The 6,946-nt window shown below is 29.3% G+C and overlaps 1 pseudogene; it reads left to right on the top strand.

Moving 5' to 3' along the window:
- Window positions 115-6,946, top strand: part of LOC109840200 — a 9,921-nt pseudogene continuing 3,089 nt past the window's right edge.

The raw sequence follows: 6,946 nt of genomic DNA, 5'->3' as shown, positions 1-6,946 counted from the left end.
CTCTTTCTCTCACTAGAATGACTAAGTCAGCCTAATCCCTCAAACACTCCCCATGACATTTCGAAGGCCACTTTCTTTTACGCATTGCATTTTTCTTCTTTTTTTTGTCTATAAATGGCAATGTATATTTCAAATCATTTACCTTTGGAATTGCAGCAACATACGGGTTTTACTAATTTAAATATCACAGATGCAATTTTGTCTGTAAAATGGGACTTTGGAATGTAGGGTGTGTACGTATCACAGTCAAGATTCCTGGATGATTCAATGTTTATACTATAGCTTTGTGTTTGCAGGTAAAGATGTCCGTGCAACGTGCAAAAGCAAGGACAGGAACGGGGAAAACCGTAGCATTTTTGGTAAAGTCCATCTCTTGTACTGGATACTGCGACAGAAATTTGCAGTTCATGTTTACCCACTTTTTAAGCAAAAAAATCTGGCTTGGTGTGCTCCTATTTACAAAAGATGTTGGATTTCAGCTCCTGGCAATAGAGATCGTCTCAAAATTACCGCCCATTAACCGTGATCAAAAGAGGCCTTCAATCAATGTGCTTGTTATTTGCCCAACTCGTGAACTTGCAGATCAAGCTGGTGCAGAAGTTTCATCCCTCTATCAGTGTATAATTTGTTATAGGTGGCACAAGACTGGCATTGGAACAAAAGCGCACGCAAGCTAACCCTTGCCAGGTTAAAAGCTTTACTTGATTTTAGAAAAGTTATTTTGCTTGTAAGCTGTATGCTAACGTCTAGATCGACAGATTCTTGTTGCCACGCCTGGATGGCTTAGAGATCATATCGAGAACACACCAGGATTTGCGACTAGGCTAATTGTTGGAATCATGACATACAACGTAGCGGAAAAAGCATATCATGACTAAAAATCAAAATTGATTAAATATTAAAAGAATACCTGAAACGCTTTCCGAATTTCTACAATAACCTGTCCCGAGATCAATCCGAAATAGCTTCCTCAAGAGAAAAAGCCTCCAATTGAAATCTACCCGTCACCGTAGAGGAGCAATAGTGCAATACTGAGAGATAGGTTCTCAAAAATCTATTTCTTCATATTATCTTCATTAGATTTTCAATCTCTTTTTTTTTTCATAAGGCTACATATGAACCCTATTTATAGGATTACACTAGTCTTAGAGATTTTAACTTTAAACAATTCATAATTATCTAGAACTCTATCCATAACAATTAAGGATAGAATAGATTTGTTCAAAAACTTTATCTATAACAATTAAGGATAGAAATAGATTTATTCAAAAACTTTATCCATAACCATTAATGATAGAAATAGAATTGCATTGCATGTATACCTCTTCTAATGACATTAGTGAGACCAATTGGGTCCCATATCGAGAACCAATTATTAATCAAATTAATAATTTTAATTTAACAATCAAATCCCTATCCGACCAATTGTTCATAAAAGCTCTTCCATAATATGGGATTTATTATTAATAAATAATATCTTACATTCACTCCCTTCCAGTATCATTTATTTTAGGCAACTCTTTTAAGCAGGACAACTCACCTATTTGCTCATACCTAAATTTGTAATTCCCATGAACATAAATAAAAATTATTTTGAAACATAAAAATATTTTATTTTTTATAAGAAAATAAATTTTTAAAAATATTTTCAAAAACACATGTCGGCAGGAATTTAATAGCTTCATGGGAATGCATAATAAATTAACTCATCATAATGAGTATACTGGATCCTATCTAGATATCCATCATTTTCTTAAATGAAATTTAGCAACCCAATGTTTCAGGTTATGTAGCGCTTGCTAAACAAGTTTAACCATCACATCAAAGCATACTAAATTATCAAATCGAAAATGACAATATCATCAAGTCAAAGGGACCATGTAACAATTTAAACTCTCTATTTCTTAGGTGACTCATCCTAGAGAATTCAAATACGGTCTAGTGCTACACACATCATAATGCGTGCTTATGACATACACCCGGAGAATCTCCATTCTCGATGGTTGAGACCCACCACCATATTTCATATATCGGTGTCATGCATAATAACTTGTTATAACAAAGTTATCCTTTACTAGTTATAGGTTAAGCACAAATTTAAGAAATTTCTAAGTTAGATCATATCTCCAAGCAAGTGACCATCACAGTGCATGATCTAACAAAATAACTTCTAAGGATATATATAACAATTATATAAATAATACCCAAATTATGTGCAACAATTAAATTTATTAACATTACAATATTATTACATAATTTGTATTGGATGTTCAAGGGCAAATTATTATTACTATTCCAGCAATCTCCCACTTGCCCTAACATCCAATCAGATGTAATCCTTACTCCCATCTGCCAAAAACATTTTAAGACAATGGTCTATAAAAGGATATTAAATATTATCTGCACAGCCATCTATTAAACCATAACATGTTTCTTCTTATTAACCTTTAATAAGATAATTTTTCTTTCTAAGCTTCTTGCAACAGCTCCATTACTATCAAATAATAATGAGAAAGAAAATTATTACAAGAAATAATATTAAGCTTATGGAGTAACTCATTAATCTATATTCCTTCTTTTAATGATTTAACATGACACTACATATTCTGCTATTATTATTAATGATATAAATATAACCCGAAACAGACTTTCAATTATTAGGATTGGATTGAAAACTACCTACAAGATCAATAGCAACCTTTTTGGGACACATTTCCTTAAAGAGTGATTGTTTAGGAACCATTCCTTTCTTGGAATCTTGTTAAGTTGAATCTTCTATGGATCTTATCCATATAAGTAGATTGTGACAACTCTATATATCTATTTATCTATCTATATAGAGTTTAAGATCTACGATATAGAATGTCAAAAGAAAATCCTTCATAAAGAACTAAATCATACTTTTAATCATGACATTAAAATATCATTCTTAATGAGCAATATGTCATCAACATGCAATGATAGGAATATAATGGACTTACTTTATTGTTCCTTATACACACATTATTTCTTTTTAAGGATATGATTAAAATCAATTTCCTTAAACATTTCATCAAAATGAATGTTTGATTGATTAAGTTCATAACTTTAATTGATTCAATTAATCAATTTTATCTTCTTGAATTTTACATACTTGATTCTATAATATGTAAATATCTTCTTAAAGATATCCATTCAAGAAGGTTATTTTAAAATCCATTTATTGATATCTTATATTCATAACACGTTGAAAAGACTAAATGGATCCTTATGAACTATAATATTACAATTAGAGGAAAAAAAATTCTTCAACAATTAATACCCGTTTGTCATCAAATGTGACATCAGGTCTCTTACATGAAATCATGTCCAACATGACTTTTGTGTAAGTTTTAGGATTTTTATTCTCCTTGTTACTTTTCATCAAATATATTTTAACAAGGCTACTGTACTATACAGGTGGATGAAAATCCTGTTTGATCTCCTAATTGTAATCAGTGTATTCAACAATAAATTTAGTAAGTAAATCTCTATTTACTTTATTACTTAAAGCTCCCACTAAATTTATACAATCTTCAACTCATTTGAAGTTTCTCCCACTGGATTAAATAACTCTCCCACTAAAGAAAACAAATTTTCTTCTTGAGTTATATAAATCCTAATCATCAAGCTTGACTTTATAAAAGAACATATTTCTAGTAATAATTATTGTCTGAAAACTACACTAGGATTATCAATATAATACCTAGTACTTTCTTTAGGATAACCTACTAGTAGGATGTTATTTACCTTAGACTCCCATTTTGTCCATATTTTATTCTCTGATGAGAATATGACAACTCCAAATCTCTAAGCGTCATACACTTACTTTTCTTCATATCCATGTCTAATATGGAGTGAAAGAAAAAGATTTGGCAGGAATTCTACATAATAAATAATATGCAATCTCCAATGCATAACCTATTAGAAAATAAGAACAGGTTAATGCCCAGCGTAAACCTAAACGTATCGAATAAGGTTTAGTTCCATCTTTCAGACAAATAATTAGGAGTGATAAATTAGTAGATGTCAAAGTACTAACAATTCCATTTTGTTCATAAATCTCTTAAACTCCTAAGAATAGGAACTTGTCATCTGGATCAAATCAGATGACTTTGATATTTTTATCAAACTCCTCTTTAACTTCAATAACATTCTAATTTATGATGCAATCACATAAATACATCAATATATAATTGCGTCATATATGAATGCTATAAAAAAAGAATATTTAACTATTGCTTTAACATTTAAAGGATCAAATACATTTGAATGTATGAAGTCAAGAGTACGCAAGAGCTTTAGCACTATTTTAGAAAAATAGTTTGGTCATATGTCTCTTAGACAATATTTACAAGTTGAGAAATATTCTAATTTAGAAAATTCAAAGGACTATCCTTTATCAATTTATTGATCTTATCAACATTAACATGACCTTGTATTTTTGTGCCAAAGATAAGTTGGATTACCTTGATCCAATCTATATTTTAAGAGATTTATCAATTCCAATAACATTACATTACATAAGAGTTAAGGGTGGCAATCATGAAAATAAACAGTTTTAATTTCATAATTATCAACAAAGCAATTTCTAAACTTTTAATAGAAATTCTATTTTACAAGAAAATAGAAAATCACTACTATAAAATTTAGAAAATGGAAATCAAATTTCTTCTAACTTTAAGACAATCTTTAAGTTTCATTTCATGCCCTTCACTCAAAACAGAAACAAATTTCTTATTATTTTTATTTTTATTTACAATGCTGAAACTAGGGCTTTTATTTTCATTGTCAAAGTTAATCTTTTCATGTACTCTTACAACAAATTTGTAAGTATGTAAAGATAAACTAGAATGAATACATCATATATAAAAATCATTCACATTAGTAGACTCTACTAATCAATGGGTGAACTGTCTTCAAAAGACATTTCTTTATTAAGTGACATAATGCAACCTTTACAATTTTCTTTTCTAATGACTTTCATTATTTAAATTTCCGCTTCATGTTTAGAAATCTATTTTACTTTTTAGATTTCCCTCTTAAGAAAATTTTCTTTTCTTAATACTGGACAATCCAGTTCGATATCCATCATTATGGATTTAACCTGCTTAATAATATTCTTTTCACTTTTTCTTTAACAAGTTGTTCAATTCTAATACAGCGGTAGTTAAATTAAACAAGGAGTGAGATTAGGAAGTAAATATCACATCAACGTTTGATTTCGATTTTAACTTCCAACAAATCTAATTTGTCAATATATATCAAAACATCTTATGAAAAAATATATCTATTTTCATCTTATGAACATTACTTTTATCATTATTATCTTTAAGCAGGATTATGACTGATGATCTTTATCATCAGTTACATCTGGTTAAGCGGATATGTCACCTTAGACAATCATAGGCCAAACATTCAGCATTTGAAAATTAAATAGATTTCTTTTCCAATCCAATAGTTCAGGCTATCTAATTTATAATCATTCAATAACATATCAAAATGACAAAATTTAGTCATCATGTACAAGCAGAATATAATAACACAAATATTGCAAGTTATTATTTTATTATTAATTGCACAATCATTACAGGGATATTTTAAGTAATGATTTCACATTTAATATTTCTCTCATTTATTTAAATGTGAACAGGAAATCCAAGTTTAATTATAAACCTCCATATTTTCAAGATCGAATATAATTAAACAAGGTAGAATCATCTATTCAATCATTAACGATTTTCCTTTAAATTTTGGTCTTTGATGTAAGATGTGCCCCACTATTTTAGCGAGCACCCCAAGATATCAATGAAGTGTTAACCCATCAATCCAGCTATTTTATATAAAACAGGTGGCACTACCTATTTTAGTCTAGTGGTCACATTATACATAAAATACTTGGCATCCTTATGCGAGGTATAACTAGATAATAAATTTTAACAAATCCTATCCTTTGTGGCATCAGATAAGTTAAAAAAATATTATCCAAGTTATGTCTCTATGATGGAAGACCTTTAGATTTATATTTCTTAAAAAATAATCTATCTACACTTCTATACAACTTTTGTTATTTATTATAACTGAGAGAAAATAACAACAGTCAATTTCTAATAAATTCTAAACTGTCTTATTTAATAAAACAAATTCAGAACAATTCTGGACCTTATAGTAATTTTTCATGTATTACTTTAATCACATGAATTATTGAATTTAAACAATTTAAAAACAACATGATCATATCACAAGTATAATACAAACAATATTTCAGAAATATACATGATGCAATATTATTTCTAACAATTCACTAAGAGTTAGATAATCTTTTCAATAAAAGAAACTAAACTATACATGTATATGGACTTTAGAACAATTTTTACAACTGCTAGGGACTAATCAAAAATTAGTCTATATATTCAGATGGATCTTAAAACAGTTTCAAAATCTATCAGGAGGGTGAAGCTAATTTCACATCAAAATTAATATACTAGTAGAATCAGAACAATTTCTGGATCAAACATGGGTCTGTAACTAATTTTACAGTTATTCATCAATACTGGTGGACTTCAAAACAGTTTCTGAATCAAACATGAGACTGATAATAATTTTACAACAATTCATCATTACTCACGAACTTCAGAACAGTTTCTGATTATATCAGGGAGCTATAACTAATTTTATAGGGTGTTTGAGAACCTGATGGACTTTAGAACAATTTATGGGTCAATCAGGGGTCTCAGATTAATTTTACAATAAAATTCAAATCTAATAGGGTTCGGGTCTGGTTCTGTTTGCGGGTCAGACCCGTTCAACTAAAAATTTAAATCTTAATGGGTTTGGGTTCATAACCCTTAATGAAAATAAACCCAATAAGATATCATCTTCTTCAAAGAAGATTTAGGGTTTGGGCTAAGGATGTGGATGGCCCGCC

This window comes from Asparagus officinalis, chromosome 1, assembly GCF_001876935.1.
Source record: "Asparagus officinalis chromosome 1, Aspof.V1, whole genome shotgun sequence".
Classification (NCBI taxonomy): domain Eukaryota; kingdom Viridiplantae; phylum Streptophyta; class Magnoliopsida; order Asparagales; family Asparagaceae; genus Asparagus; species Asparagus officinalis.
The sequence above is the reverse complement of the archived record's forward strand: the minus strand, read 5'-3'. Positions and strand labels throughout refer to the sequence as shown.